This window comes from Ammospiza nelsoni, chromosome 2 (genome assembly GCF_027579445.1).
Source record: "Ammospiza nelsoni isolate bAmmNel1 chromosome 2, bAmmNel1.pri, whole genome shotgun sequence".
Lineage (NCBI taxonomy): Eukaryota > Metazoa > Chordata > Aves > Passeriformes > Passerellidae > Ammospiza > Ammospiza nelsoni.
The window spans coordinates 86,350,901-86,368,258 of NC_080634.1; the positions used below are offsets into that span (position 1 = coordinate 86,350,901).

General features: G+C 41.0%; 1 protein-coding gene across 1 annotated transcript in view; it reads right to left on the bottom strand.

Moving 5' to 3' along the window:
• Positions 1–17,358, bottom strand: part of JADE3 (jade family PHD finger 3) — a 63,876-nt gene that overhangs the window by 38,688 nt on the left and 7,830 nt on the right. The window contains exon 2 of the mRNA XM_059466637.1: positions 7,784–7,836. The gene's annotated coding sequence lies outside the window, so the exon portion shown is untranslated. The remainder of the gene's footprint in view (positions 1–7,783; positions 7,837–17,358) is intronic.

The following is a 17,358-nucleotide window of genomic DNA, read 5'->3' on the forward strand; positions in this document are numbered from 1 at the left end:
TCATATTCCAACATGACTTACCCCTTGAAATTGTTAAATTCTGAACTGGACTGAAGTAATCTGATAGACCATAAAACTAGGACAAAGAAACCCCAAATATAATCACATACACACATTCATTGTGGATTATGTGCCAAAAGGGAGCCCTGATATCACTTCACGTGCCCTTCTACCACGATGATCCATCATTCAGTCTAGTGCAAAGTACTTAATGACCATCACTTTGCCTTCCAAGTATAAAAAGAGGGTAAATTATGCTACTTCACATTAATAATGTGCTTTGACAACATGATAAAACACAGCACGCCCCATTACCTTTCCTACCTTGAAAACAGAAGTACAGTTTTTAATTTCTGGTACCACATCCATGCATTGACCCACTGCAAGGGCAGGGGAGCAGATTTACACCAGAGGCCTTCTAAATTGCCTCACACCAAGCAGCTTGTTAAAAACCAGAAATCCTCAGAAGAACAAATCACCAGCAACACGTGCAGTGCCGCCATTACCTCAGCAGAAACTCTCCAAGAGGCTATAAAGATATTACACTGCACCGTCTTCCCAGTGCTTTCCTGACACCCAGCACTGACTGAGCAGCCTTATTTTCATCTTTGAAAATACGTGTTGGCCTGTATACAGAACAGCCAGGTGGGCCAGGCTGACATGGAAATACTTCTGTCAATTAAACATGCAGTTCTAGCATTAGCATCCTTAAGACAATACTGATCTGGGCAGTCCATTAAAAAAAAATAAACCACATCAGACTGTCATTAATTCAATCAAATACACCACTCTGTATGTGGTTCTGAGCTACTCTCTGCTTCAGACCTCATTATCAGTTTTCTACTCCTGAACACAACACTGGTTTTATACAAGCTGTTTATTAAAAGGACTATCATTTTCCTAAAACAGCATCAGAGATTTGGACACACAAAATCATTTCCTTCAAAACATCATACTGCATTTGAATACAAGTCTGCTTTTAATATAAAAGAAAACAACCCCAAATCCCTTCCTTCCCTAGAACCACAACCAGTCTGGTGCTGCCTGGCATCGCCACGCTTACACGCCTGAAGTGTGTCTGTGTGGCTGCAGCCCCATGAACACTTCTCACACCCACCTCCCAGCTCCTCTCACCCTCCTCCTGGCACCGCTCCCAGGCAGAGAAAAGGCAAAAAGAAGGGTCCATCCCTCAGAAAAGGGAGTCACAGCCCTCAGCAGGGTACTCTGCCTGCCCACCCCAGCCAGGTCCATCTCAGGGCTGTAGGTCCCTCCCTGGGGGAGCAAGGAAGTCTCCAGCATGATGCAATGAGGAACAAGTTCCCAAGGGGAAAGTCACAATGGGAAGTGGTGGTGCTTGTTTGATACTGAACAAACAAGCACCACCACCTGCTGAGGTGACCAGCAGGACACTGTAAACAGAAGGATGCCACTACAGCTCTCACTTCCTCTGCTCAGCATCACATAAACTGTCTCTTGTCAGGCTGTTGGAAACAACAGAGCAGCAAATTGATCCCTGAAGGAAATGCCCAGGAGGCAGGGCCAGCTCACATACAGCCCTCTAACTGCACCTGCACCAAGGGCCACGGAAAAGCACCTACCCCAGTTCCTCCAGCTCTGGAAGCTCACCTGCTCGGAAGAGCCCTCATCTGGAGAGACACAGTTTTTGAACATGTTTTATCTGTTTTACAGGGCTTCCTCAGAAGAAACCTCATACCTGACTAAACACTAACATTCAAGAACCAAGGGACAAAAGACGAAAAGTCCACTTACTACACAAAGCTAAGGACAACATTGGCTTTGAAGAAAGACTGATGTGGTGCACTGCTACTAAAATGGACCAGGAGAGGTCATCACGCCCTATGCTAAGCCAGGCAAACAAGGGGCTGGCTGCCCAGGGGGCTCAGTACCCAAAGGCAGCCACGTTCCCTGTATCCATCTGCAAGGAGACTGCAGCCACAGGCACGCCAGGCACTGGTGAGAAACAGGAGCAGCACACGCTTCACCAATATGACTGAGCAGAAAAACCTCCGAGCGCTTAGCTGGGCTTTCTATTTTAAGAACTGGTATGATTCACGTTACCTTGGCTCTAAGTGTTTTTCAGTCTTCACCATATCTACCCTCATGATAAGCTCATATTAAGCAAGCACTAAAAGCCCTGACATTTCAGAGCTGCAGCGCAGAGCAGCCACACATCACGCTGGAGCCTCCAGCATCAGCAAGCAGCTGCATCCAGGTCTCCCAAGTGCGTATTCTGTGACCTTGTCACTCACTGCCCTTCCTGTGCTGATGCACATGTGGAAAAAAACAGAAGAAAAATCCCTGTGATACACTAAGTAATGTTCTGCTGTTGCACAATGATGAAACTGCAGGGACACGGGAGATGGGGACAAAAGAAAGCCCACAGAAGTATCCCCACTTAATTGAAAATTAAGCAATAACCAGTATTAGACTAGTTCAAGTGAAGCTCCACTTTGCCCCATCTGCCTGATGCTGCCAGCAGTTGCCCACTTGTATATTTTTCTTTTAGCTGTACTAATGTATGCTTTCATGACAAAATAGAGTACTAGTATTGCAGCTAGGATCACAGGCAGGAAATACTATCAAAGAAGGAAGGATCTAGAAATGTTTGTGCTATTTGGGATTATGAAAAACAACTTTTCTATTAATAGCATAGGAAACAGTTCTTATATCCTACAAAACACTTGCTTAAAATAATAAGTTAATTTTTTTGTACTTGCTAATAAATATATTAAAGTAGGTTTCACTGTTCTTGCTTTGTTCTTTTCAAATATCCAATAAAAGAATCAACAACAGCAGCCTGCATTAACTATTTTATCGGTTTCAACTAATTTTTTTCTTAGTTATAATGCTTCCAAGAGGCTAACCACTTCACTGCAAAATTTTCCATCACCAACAAAACCTGACAGATTGTAAAAGGCAGAAAACATCAATATGCATCTTTATACCCTACACAAAGAAAGTAAGAACACAAATATTTTCCTGCAGGAAACATTAGGTTGATAATTTCTTTCCTTATCTGACAAGAAATGGTTGTCATTTAAAAGTTGAAATAAATCTGGATGCTAAAGGTTTCCTCAAGTAAAAAGAGTGCATTAAGGGGATCATTGGATAGGAACAATTAAAGGGAATGTTCTGTCACAGCCAGAACTCTAAACAGTATTTGGAGTATTTCAAATCTCTGGTTGAATACTTACATTCTTCTACATTTTCCTTTCACACAACATGCATATATGCAATTGTATTGTTATTTTGGTTCTCCATGTCAAAATATCACAGCATGAGAAAACATTAACTATAAGGTTTTTAAAAATATTTTTTAGATTAGGTTAGTATTTTTTAAAAAATCTTTTGAAGAGATAAAAAAATCTGTCTTAATAACTAATGATTTAAAATTAATTTTAATGTCTGGTTAATTTAATTAATGTTATTGTACTATCTGTAATATACAACACATTAGAGGACACAGAGGGTCTTTTAGTCAAAGACTTAAAATAGATTTATAAAAATAAATACTATTCCAGGTTTCTCTATATCACCAAACTGACATGGGGAAAAAAACATAATGAAAGATGTACTGTGGCCAAATGATGTTTGTCCATTTTTGTGTACAAAGTAGAGGCAGAAACAAGTATTTCTCTCTGCCATAACACGAGCTGCAGCAATGACTAAATAAGTAACAGACTTGTTCACTGGGGCTGATACTACCCCTGAAAAGAGGAAAGGACCATTCTATTTGCCCAAGGTTTCAAAAATGCCACATCTTGTTTGGGGAAGCAGTCAAGAGATGCATCCTGAAAACCATGTAAGGTTCAATTTCTCATCAAATGGTCAAATTGAAGCCAAAGTACTTTCATATTTTTAATGAAGGGACACACTGATTAGGACTGACCATTAACAGTCCTCTAAATGCCTCCTTCCTCTTCTATTCTGTGGAAATAAACAAGATTTAAATAACTAATTCTACAGCTCCTAGCAGAAAACATGTCCTTCTCAGGCTGTGCCGATGCAGGTGGCTTTTCTGGCACAGGAGAAAAGGTGCCAACCCACAAGGTGGATCACAAAGAACATGGGGACTTGAACAGGCGGACTCAAAGCAGAGGAGAACACTCTCCATCTCCTGAGGATAAGGAACTATCCACAGCTGACCTTCCAAAGCTGCCAAGGTGTGAGGAAATGAGTCTGCCCCCAAAGCAGGTCTCTTGTCTGCACTCCTGTACTGGCAAGAATGGAAATGCCTACAAGCCATGGAAGTAGGAAGGTGTTTCACTACATGTTTACTCATATGGTAAGAGCTACAAGATGTTGCAGCTGCTGCAATTGAATCCCATGCTGTGAAGAGCAGTACTAAAATCTCTGCTGAGAAACAGGAAAAGAGGTTCCAACTGAAAGTACAACTATGAAACTGAACAAAACAAACAAAACCACCCTTACAGCAGCATCACTCTTAAGACTCCATGATGTAAGGCAAAACCTGCAGCTGATATGTTTTGTACATGCAACTCCACCTGGTCAGAGAGGTTTTCACAGGCCTGTAAAGAAGCTGCCATCTCTGCAGGCCCTTACCTCACCCAGCTGCAGGACATGGGGCACACTGCAGCTGTACCAGTTACCAGGGGCTCTGCAAAGGAGAGAAGGCACAATCAAGCCTGCACTTGGACTGGGGCAGAATAAAACCATGCCAGACTCTGGCCATCCACCTCCCCAGCTCTGCAACACCACAAGTGACTGGCTGTTCACAGAGAAGCTGTGATATGGCAGCAGATCACAGATGAGGCACATGCAGCTGCTCCCTCAGCCATCCTGCCAGTGAGGCAGAGTGCTGTGGGCCTATCCCAATATTGACTATGGTTTCTGGTTAATACATACACAGCCACAGAACCTGTGAGACACTTCTAGGTCTGAAGAAGATGAAAACACATTAATTGAACGCCTTTAAAAATACAGCACTTGGACATTCCCAAATCACCTGTAGCAAACTACTGTAGGAGGAGAACATCACATTGATGCAAGAGAGGCATCCTTCTGGGAAGGCCCAGGAGCAGCAGCAATAAGCACCAACACAAACCTGTCTGGTTTCATTTGCTACACCCACTCAGTGACACAGAGAAAGCTTTATGGATGAGCAACTCATTGAGGCTAAGTGCAAGGCAGTATCTTCTAGCTCCCTCAACACCATTGGAAAAGTATTTGTAAAATGTGAATCCCCACCTACAGCTCTGAGGAAAGTTTACCATGGCTTTAGGGTAAGAGATGAAACAGACTCTCTGTGGAAGGAGGATACAGAAGAGGGGAGATCTATTTTAAGTGGCAAAGAGAAGCAACAGAATGAAGAGACTACTCACAGCTTCTCATGGCCCAGGAGACAAGGAAAACAAAGTTACAGAAGAAACTTCAAGGGAAAGTAATTAACTGAAGGGAAAAAAATATCATTATGTACAAAATGACCTTGAGAAACTCCATGCTATGGCATATTGCAGAGGTTGAGAAACAAACAGATTGAAGGAAATTAAGCAAAATGGAGAATAAGGACTATTAAACACAATGTCATGTCAATCTGCTGGAAATTCCAAAATCAAAATTTTACAAGAAACAGAGTCAATAGAACTTTATAATGTTGTCTTTCCCGAGGTGTCCACTGCAGATTATTATCAGAGACAGCAACTGGCCTAATTGAGTAAGGTAAATCATCTGAAACCACACATACTCATGATCCATTAAATCCTCTTGTGCTATGGATTTCATTGGTTTTTAATTCACTGCTTCCTAACCTGACCTCTGTGGACTACAGATCAGAGGGGTGTCTATAAGGCCATGATAAATATTGAAATGACTCTGTTTATCAGATAAGATTTTGATTATGATGAGCACAATCACCAGAGATTCTGACACTTGACATACTGTTGCCCTTAAAATTTGTTGATTGCTGTTCACAGAACGATCCTGATCAAAATTATTAAGTAAAAGATTAGATCATTCCCAGTGTGCTTGAGTTGTTGATTTTTAGTTTTTCTTTTTAAAGGAGAAATCAAATAAACAGTTGTACAAATACAGCCTACATCCACCTTAGGGCCCTATCCACTTGGGATTTTCTTTGGGTTCTGCAGAGATTCAATCCCCTTAATAACTACACTTCCAATTCCATGTCTCAAGTTTAAGAATCCACTACGCTTTCATTTTCTTACATTTTTCCAAATCTGGATAACTAACAGGGTTCTCATGTGATTCTTACAGGTTTATTATCTCAAACCTTTCCAAGATACACATCTGAAGTTATTCTGCCTCTCTCCTCCCTCATAGAGAAATAACCCAAAACCTCCAGCCAGCACTGTATTGCTGCACACTTGAATTTTGCAAGCTAAACACTGAAAAACCTACCTAAACTACTTAGAAAAATGTAATCTGCTTAAACCTTTGCCTGTAGAGCCTAAACATGATAGTGATCCATCTCATCTGAGCCATCAATTTCACTGGTGAAATCTATCTGAGGTCATCTTTTCCAACTGCAATGGCAAAGCACAATGCATCACAGCCCTGCTAACAGTACAGAATCAGGTGGGAGGAGAGGCTGATGCTGGTTTTGTGTAGAAAAGAATTGCTAAGCCCTGACCCCTCGAAGACAAAGCGATGGTGCAAGAGTAGTCAAGGCCAAAGCTCTATTTGCAGAAAATCAATGGGTTATGCACAATAGCAGCTGCACTCAGATGTTCACAGCTCAGCTGGAGTCTGTAGAACTGGTCTCTAAATTCAGAGTATTTGACGTTGAAAACTATGAAAAAACTGCCAAAAACAGTCCTGCCCTCCCCCCATTAAAAAAAAAATAAATAAATGGTCATAACAGAAGCAAGCTTTGATCTAAAATTCTTGAAATTGAGATGAGTGAATCCCTTCTCTTTGCCACTCCTTATGATCTTTGGTAGCCAGCCAAATGGCTCAGCTTAGCTTTACTTTCCACATCAGTCCAAAAGTTGAATAAGTAATAAAACTTGCATGAGGAGAGGGCTTTATAATCACATTAGAGACATGCAAGGGAGGCCGGTTACCTCGGTTCACCGGACAGCTTGAACAAGGCTTCATAATGAGGGACAGGTGTTGGCACCAATTAGCAACACTCAGCTCACTGCTGACATTGGCCCCTCAAAGCACTGACTGCACTTTAATCCTCTAAGCCACATAAAAGAAAAGCAGAGTGGGCAGACAAAAAAAAAATTTAAAAATGCCTCTGCAGAGGATTGGAATATTTTTGCTTACTTAAGGGAATAAAATAGAAGAGCCACAAAGCTGCAGAAAGTTCACTATGAAGTATCTTGAGTATAACAAGAATATAAATCTTCTGCACAAGCAGAGTATTTAATTTTAGGAAGGGTATCACCATGTATAGTGTGCATTCATCACAACTATCAGAATTTACATCCAGAAAAGAATCACAGAATAAAAAGGAGTAGAAGCAGCATATGTAAATACTGAGGTAAGATAAAATTATTCCATCTACGCCTACGAGCATTTCAAACATTACGGGATACATAAGACAGATTTTAACTGAGATTATTATGGAGTCCCGCAGGTTGAAATGTTACTGTTAACAGCTTCTTTTATGACTTCCTCCCCTTTAAAAGACTTTATATTCCTTTAAAATTCAGAAAGCTTTCATTCAAAAGGTGATATCTGAAAGTTGAAGGTATATAGATTCAATTTACACATTGTAAACACCAACACACATTTATTTATTTATTTATTTTTAAGTATCAGTTCCTCCCTCACTTACATGCCAGGTCATGAGGTAGATGTTTTCGCTTCAGCTGATGACATCACAAGCTCCTAAAAAAACGAAAGGAGTGCTTTTAGGTAGTAGGAATGACATCAAGCATTTAATGTTTGAGCTACAATTTAATTTTTGGCAAGTAAGTGAAGGTTGTATTAAATTTTTATTGCAGCTTTCCCAAGCAAATGATATGCCCAGAATATAAAGCCTTAAATTCCACAATTCTCTTTTGATATGAGGGAAACTGATATATATCAGTTACATGTGCACCTACTATGATAGAAATGCAATAAGTACAACAGCTAAAAACAAATTTATAAGAATATTTTCAAAGTTGATTTTACCATCCTCTTAATATGAATGAACTTTACTAATACCAACAAAATGAAATTTTGATTAGTATTTTCTCTATCCTGTTTTGGCAATAAAACCACTTCAACAAACACATTCAAATAGATGAAAACTTATTCAGCTGGCTTAAGGTGTTGATTTCTCCTTATACACAGATGCTTTCTTCATTCAAGAGGGTCTTCCATGAACCACGCATGCTTACAAATTCACAGGAGGGCAAACAAAATAAGCATAGAGGGAAAGCTCCATGTGGCTCCTGATTTAATTCCCCACGACATTCCTCCAGACCTCTCCTTGACAATCCCGAATAGCTTAACTTCCCTGGCAGGAATTCTGCTTACTCGCCCTTTTTAATCTAGTCCTGAGCCTTGAGCAATATTAAATATGGGAATAGAAGGCATTTTTCCCTCTACCAACTGCCCACATTCCCCTGCTGCAGGATCATGCACATGTATGTTTTGTGCTCTATTGTAATGCACATGGCAAAGGCATTACAGCTGTCACACCCAACAGATGAGTTGCAGCACTCCTCAGAGATGTCAGCAGCCCGACCAAGGGCTGTCCTGGCACGCAGTCTGCCCCATGCCTCGGAGCAAAAAGTTAACAAAAACAGGACAGCTATGAGCTGTGGAACAAAGTATTACAGAGCAAAAATGCAAGTAAAAACCAAGGAAGCGATAACTGCATAGCCTGTCAGAAGAAAAAGAATTCAAAATGGGGATATGACATGGTTTTTCTAACTGAAATAAGGCTGTTTCTGGCCGAAGTGTCAGCACCATGCTTTAACATCTGCGCTCCTCCACCCATCTGGAGTACAAGAAAAAGATACAACCACCCATCCACTAAGGAGTGGCACAGATCCCATTACTTATTACAACTATTGTTGCTCAACTTAGGCTGTGGCATCAAAAGAAAACATTTCTTTACAATGTGAGGGGGGCAGGGGGGTGGGGAAGAGAGAAGGAACACAATATATTACAGCTCCTGTATGCTGGCTATGCAAGATTTTGAAATTTTGGCTCTACTAATTCTATTTGATTTAAAGTTTCACTTTTGGGCGTTTTTTTTTGTGTTTCTGTGTTTGGTGTTTTGTTGGTTTTTTTTTTAGGGGTTTTCTTTTGTGAGGGGAGGGGGGTGGGCAGCAGAGGTGCTTAGTTGGTTTGGGGGTTTGTTTCTTTTTATTAAATCTTCCTAAGTTCCTCTTCCCATCTTCCTGACATTCTCTGGCTATACCCCACATTAAGCAATTAACTTTGAGCAACACAAGATCTGTAGATCAAAGCAGTACCAGAGCCAAGGTTGTTGAAACATGAATCACACTGTGTGGGTCGGGTTTTTACCTCAGGATAAGCAGACACACTCGGCCACCACTGCCACCACACACACAGCCCAAAGCAATCCACAGGGTCCATGCAGAGGAACCCAGCTCAGGGGCAGCAGGAACACCTGGCACACAGGGAGTGGGGGTCACCAGAGGGGCTCGCTTAAACAGCTGCTCTGCTGGTCCTACCCTGCCTGGTACTCTGCCTCTACCCTCCAGCTAAGGAATGCCAACAGCCTCACCCACAAAACACACTGGAGGAGGGAGGGCAAGTGAAGAAAATATGTAAATAATTATTAAATGGCCGGCTAAGTTTCCAAACATGACTTTGAATGAATTTTTCTTAGGACTTATTTCATTATGGGATAATTCTTTAATGTCCCGATTGAACCCATTTAATCTAAGTTTTCCATAGAAACACAAGCAAAGCCCCGGTTGTGGCAGCTCAAATGGCATCATTAAAATGCAACACAGCCTACAACTTTTAAGTGTGAACAAAACCACAGCTTTTGCCTCTCAGCTGAACCACAAAACTAATATATTTTTGAACTCTTCATTAAAAACACATTTATTTGCTCAGTCAAATGCCAAGACGAACTCTGAAATACTGGAAGGTTCAACTAAAAATTGTTTTCTTTCTCTAATCCTTACAGTATAGTCATAATCTTCAGTCCCAACTTTACTTATTTCATAACCATGAACAAATATACACAATGGGATGAAAAATACAGTTGCCCCCACAAAATACTATTTGCCCCTTCCTTGTTTTAAAAGCTTTAAAAGCTGTCTCAACATATTGATTGAGAAACTCTAAATTAAGTAACCTCAAATTAATGATCAGGGGGTTCTTCCTCAACAGATTATAAAAAATGGAAGAATACCAACCTCCCTGTGAGCAGCAAGTTCAGGAGCAAAGTAAAGAATACACAGAAGATGCTCACCCTCCCTTCCACACAGACTGCCAACATACTGAACTCCTACTCTCCAGATGCATTTGAAAAAGCAATGGGCCAGCAACAGAAACTGTGGCATGAAGAAACAAAAAAAAAAATTATAGGAGCTAAAGGACAGTGTAGACACAGAAAACAAACTTAGAAATGCACAGTAGCTTTTCATAAATACTGCCTGGAAACTAAGCGTCACCAGGGAAAAAAGCATCAGCAAGATTTATTTCTTAAAATACAACTTATAACAACAGAAGGCCACTTGGAACACAGATCTATTTTTGTAGTTATCACTACTGCTATACTATCACTCTCTCTGTAATTTACCACAGTGCTTACCAACAGCCAAGCCACCAAAACAAGAACTGGACCGGTTGAAAATAGAGCTTCGTGCTTTTCTCATCAACCATCCCACACACTGTGCTGCCATTTGCAAAAACAGAGATGGTCACAGAATAAAGATCTGCCAGGGTCCTGAAAAAGGACAGGCAGGTAGGACTGAGAACTCAGACTCTGCATTACAGAGGCTCCTGGGCCTCTCCAGGGGAGCTCCTTCCACGCAGTGTGACCCTTACTGCCAGCAAGTTTGTCCCAGCACTTTAAGCACACCTTTCCCCATGCTGCTCGAGCCTTTACCAGGTCTCTCCTAGCACTGGACCCTGATGATCTCACCTCTTTTTTGTTGACACAGTTTGAACACCAACCTAACTCTCTTTTCAGTAGGTCCTTGTCTTTTCTCCAGACTAAATGAAACCCAGTTTTCTCACCCTCTGTTTATAGCACATGTCTTCTACATTTCTGATGCTTCTAGTTGCTGCTGCCCACCACCCTTTCCCAGGCTGGCACACAAAACCAGTATGAAGTTGTGATATCCTCAACAAAGTTCCCCATCTGAATCCTTCCCTACACAAAAAAAGGCTATTCTCTTTTTACAGAAAAATATCCTTTACGGTCACCTGAGCTGCAGATAACAATCCTACATATAAACTCCAGTGCATTTGCTTTTGCAGCAGCACGACTGTTGTCTCAAGTCTTGGCTGTGAGCAATTATTGCTGCTGGGGCCCACTGCCCCCAGCCTGCAGGCATGCAGCCAAACCTTTATGTCACAGAGCTGCCCCTCCATGCCCTGCTCAGCCCCATCCAACCCCTCCTTCCAGACTCCATCTCCAATCAGTCAAAGTAACTTGGAGTTCAAAGCATCTTCTCAAGTAGACATGCAGCTCCACCCAGCTTGATTCAGGTATTGAATGAACAGAGGCCTCATTCCTTCACCCACATCATTAATTGCAAATATTAATTCACCTGTCTTGTTTGAAACTAATTAGCAATTATCCTCTCAGTTTCTCTCAGCAGCTACAAACATTCCAGTGAGCATTTCTGCTAATCCATGCTTCCTTAGCTAGCTTCTGATGATATGGATTGCCTGATAACTTGCATCATCTACTGTGCAATTCCTACCTCACAAATTACTTTTAAAACTGAATTAGAAAGCTGGTCTTGTGATGTTTCACATCTCCTCCATAAATAATCCCAGGGATATAATACTACTTAGGTGGGAAAGGTATTAGAAAAATTTGTAATTTCCTGGTTTTTTACAGATTGTTTCAGATATCTAGCACATACAGACAGCTCCCCACAGACTACCAGTAAATATCACACAGACCTCTTACAAAAGGCAGGTCAAAAAATTAATACTACCAAGACAGCAAAAGAAATAAAACCAGTAGTCTTTAAGATTATAAATATAGTTTTTAAGGTAATGGTACTCCTTCGCTTATAGTTCTGAAAAAATCATAACAGAACAAGTATCCAAACACCAAAACAGTTCCCATCATATTTAACTGAAGAGCTATTTCCAGGCAATACTTATCCTACAGTGATTAGAGGTAGCAAAGAAAAAGACAGTAAGCTTTAAGAAAAGTCTTGTAAAATCCCTACAAAGTCTTTGAAGCAAACAGTGCTGGATTTCTGCTTGTAATAAACTGATTTGTTGTTTATTCTTCCTCTTCTTCACAAGCTTCTAAACAGTACTGACTACAGTAAGTACTCTTGATTTTAATCCCTCTTCCACATTGGCTTAGCCAACAAAGTAATTCAGTATAAATTTACAATTTCATTGTAAAAATCTAAAGACAGTCCATCTCACCTTAAGGTAGATAGAGACGCTGAAAGCATTTAGTAAAGCCTGCAACTTTCTGGCACCTTCAGTTCTTCCCACTGTCACAAAACTATTTTGTGACACCTTTATGCAGCAACAAGCCTATTCTTAATAACAGCCAGTGATTTAGTAATTCCCAGCAACCAATTAAACTTGCTGGGAAAAAAATTTCCCACAGCAGCTTACCCCACCTTCAGACAAACAATGCAGCAGGATGTCTAGAAGGATAGGTTTCATAAGGCAACTAACAAGTAACATCAAGACATTTTATGAAATGCTCTGAAGTCCTGGGCCCCAGGCAATCAGATGGTGATCCAACACAGCAGCTATTTAGCCTGTGTGCAGTGCCAATCACTCTGCAAAACACTCAAAACATCTTATCGATTACTTGAAAATCATTGTTACACAACATAAGGTACATACACATGCAAAAAACTGAGTCAGGCTGAAAAAACTGCCCTTACAGGGAAAAGCTACTAACAGCAACATAAACAAACACCTACTTTAAGATGCAAAGTTGTTTACATTCTTCATATACAGATTGAAAATTATAATTAGTCAAACAAAAGCCTGCATCTTATGAAGAGATGAAATGAAATGGGATACACTTAAGACAAAACCCAAAAGGTTTAAGCTTGGCATTAAGGAAACATCCTGAGAGTGAGAACTGCTGACCCATGTCCCCAGGGGGAGGATTGGAGGCTGCAGCTCTTGACGTTTAAACAAAGATTGGACAAGAGTCCCGGTTGCTGCGCTGCCAACACAACATGCTCCGTGGAGCTTAGCTCTTCCCAACGCAGCCGGAGGGCAAGGCAACAATACATGGGACTTGGGTAGAAAGAGCTCTGCACAAAGTGGTTTGTGGGGACTGTCTGTGCTGAGGGCTGCACCTCACCATGAGACATGCAGAGCAGCAAGTACTGTGCATCAGGCAGCCACAGAACTCATGTGTACGCTGCGTGCTGGGGAGAGCAAAGCAATCCCAGGCAGCTATTCCACCATTCCATCTCTTCCCTACACCAGAGACTGAGGGATCTATCTATCTATCTATCTATCTATCTATCTATCTATCTATCTATCTATCTATCTATCTATCTATCTATCGGTATCCCTGACAGATGCTGCAGTGTACAGCTGCATGCAAGGACAGCTAGTGCACAGCAGCTCAGATCCCTGCTCCTCTTTTTGGGATGAAATGTTAAGGCAATGTGCTACTTCAGCCTGGTGCAGGATGCATCTCTCAGAAGAAGAGGTATTCCCTGCAGCAGGATGCACCTCAAGGCAGAGGAATGTAGAAGAAAGAATACAAATGCATGAGGCAGAAGGCTGCAGAACAAGATCCATACTGAGATAAAAACATAGGAAACTGGCAGGAGGCCTCCTGATCCACAAAGCCTGGAATGGGGTACAGGCAGAAACAACGGAAGTATTTTGGCACTACCCGCTACCAGAAACTTGAAAACAGGTCTGTGAGCCACAGAGCAGCAAAAACAAGCTATTTATGAGGATCTGGAGCAAAACAAAATGGATGCAGTTCTTGAGGAAGGAGATCATTACATGTCCTGCTGCTAGCCACAGCCACATGCTGGCCAGTTGGATTTCAAGTATCAACCCACCTCATTTGACTTCTACCTCCTGTACTAAACAGATGTGCTCGTGTGCATTTCCTGTAGCCGAGTGATGGCAGTACTGTTCCATGCTATTTTCTGAAGGGTGGTTCAAACAAACATTTCAGAAGCAATAAAATCTAGATGACCTAGAAGCATCTTTTTCCATAGCCAAATTCTATTATTTAATGCAACTATATTTGTACACAGACCTTTAGTGGAAATCTTAAAATAAAAAATAAAACTATTTATGTGCGAGAACTTACAAAGTATGGTAAGATAACAGATGTTATGTTTCTGATGCCACAGCTATGCCACTTCCACACTCTCCACAGCAAGTTCCATGACCCCACCACACACAAAAGAGAGTTACAAATGCTAAAAGCAGTATATGGATCCTCCACACAATGACAATATAAAATATGAAGGGACATATTTAACCTTTGGACTAAAGTAATACCAAACTGTGTACTTCAATGTACTTAAGCTACAGCTCTGGAACAAGAAACAGCAAACACTACAAGGTTTTAACTACCCACCCAGCAAATGGAAAGGTCTTTACAGTGAGATTCAAAGTGCCCAGCATGTTCAGGACAGCCAGTTCACACACCAAATAGGGAATGATGCCAGAACTCTCTCTTCTTACACATTCAACTACTGATTTGCAGTTCTGTAAAGGATACCTTCAGGAATCAGACTTTTCTTCCTCCTCTCCTCATATGTACTCTTCAGCATGCAAGGACAGTTAGTGCACAGCAGCTCAAACCCCTGCTCCTCTTTTGTGGGACGAAATGTTAAGGAGATATGTTACTTCAGCCTGGCACAGGATGCATCTCTCTCTGAAGAGCAGCTATTCCCTGCAGCAGGATGCACCTCAAGACACAAAGTGTCAGCAGTTGCCAAACCTTCAAAAGCTGTCCTTAGTTTTCACCCCATCTTCCCAATCCTCCTCTCCGGTCAACCAAGAGTCTACCCCAGCACTTTCTGCCTTTTGCTCAAAGCCTTTTCCATTGCACAACTCTGCTGCTGCCTACCTACAGCACTCAAGCATCTATGATCATTCCCATCACTTCACCAGAAGACCTCTCTGTACAAGCATTTCTTATCTATGCTGTGATATTTTGCTTCAACCATTTACTTGCAGGATGACCAACCACTAGCTGCTGGGGAGTGTCAGGAGGAACTCGTAGCTCAAACCATCACCCACTTTTACACAACAAATGAGCCTCTGTTCCTATTTTAGTCAATGCAAATAGAAAAAAAAGGAAACTACAAGCAAAAAGATTGAGAATAATTTATGCCTGGATTACAGGAGGAAAGTTATCTCACAACTGGATGACAGCAAGAAAAGATTCTGTCTCCTTTTCTGGATACACTAAGTTGTGATGCTCACCAGTGTACAACATAGGGCTTCAGAAATGCTACAGAGCACACTCTTCTGAGTTTCTTCAAATACTCCAGCTATGTAGAAATTGAGTAAAGAGCAGTGTAGATACTGAATATTCCTGGCCCTTAAGGGGGTCTCAGTGGCCACAGAAAAATAACCCTCATAAACAGCTCACCTCACATAAAACAATTTAGTCAGTATTTAACTGAATGGCAGCTCCCAGAGGAAAAAAAAAAAAGGAGGCAAGAAAAAGGTAACAGTGTTAACTTCACTTGATTATCAAAATGATTTAAAGTACTTTTGACATCCTTTATTAAACCTGGCACATTGGTATTTGTGATTTTTCATAAGGAAAGCCTCTCTGTTCCTTCATGGTCAGACATCAAACCAGCACTTAAACTGTGACCTTCCCCTGCAAAGAAACTGCATAAATAAATAAAGCACCCAAGTTTTGCCCTTAGACCGCAAAAACACAAGGCTGGGAGCACAATCAAATGACAATTAATGAAGCAGCAGACACTAAAACACAGTAAATAAGACTTCATCACCTTCATCCTCTGTGGCTGCAAATCCCATGGCAGCAACCAAATATGCCTCCTTCATTGAAGATGATATTTAATGGTTGGAAAGGGTTGTGTTGGTTTTTTTTTTTTACTGCTATGAAGGAGAAACTTGTGTCAATCCTTTTCCAAAGTCATTCCTACTCAGTTATACAAAACACATGACAAACTCTGAGAAACAAGCAGGGAAACTTAGATCTTGGTGGAGTCAATGGGAATGAAAGCCACTGCCAAAACAAAGCCAGAAATTAGCAAAACATTTATCTGATGAATTTGTGATCCGAATTCCTAAATTACAAAACTGAGCTTATTTCTTTTTAAAATCTTCTGATGCGAATATATTGGGGAAGGGTGGGGGATTGCAAGACCAAGTTGCAAAGCACGAAAACTATTCTTTTTAAAAGCACCCACTGTTAGAACAACTTACTGTCAGAAGGAAAAACCTTTACCAGAATTGTCTAAAATATTTAGACCTTTCTGTTTTCTTGTAGTTTATTAATGTAGGACTTCCACTACACAAATCTGTTGCCTTTACAGAGGCAAAACTTCTGATATTGCTTAGCAAGGGATAAAACTAGATTTGGATAGTTTCCCAGCCACGTCATTATGGATAGGCTTCCACCAGTTCCAAGAAGGACAGCAGGTAACACTGCCCTTCACAATACACTGGCATTAAAAATAAAAAGAGAGAAAACTGGCCTTAATAGATTTGCTCCCTTAGGAGTTTGACATTACTTCTGCTTACCTGAAGCACAAAAACGTCAATAATCCTGCCAGACCCAGAAAGCTCAAAAGCAGAAGTAAACAAAGGAGCTGAGCTTTGTCTCCTTTGAGAATTGCCATCATGCAGTTAAATCCACAATTCTGACTGATTAAATCCCTGTGAACCTATAAGGCACCACAAACAGGCAGAGGTGACATAGAGCACCCTAATGTGACATTAAATCCTCTAAAAGATAGATCTAAAGATGCTTTGTTATGGCCAAAGGAATCTGATACAGGAGTGAAGGTGGCTCAACTTGTCCAGCCCTTGTGCAAAGGCTGACACTAATGCCACTTCAGAATTAGGTGTACATGACCAGTCAGATCATTGTAACAGAGTTACACCAGAGTAACACCTTCAAGCTGTTATGAAAGCTAACTTCTTTGATAGAATGAGCTTAGGATAGATTCCCTGAAATTATTTAAAGGGAGAAAAGAAAAACAGCATTTTGACAAAAAAATTATCTTAGAGTAGCAAATGGTTAAA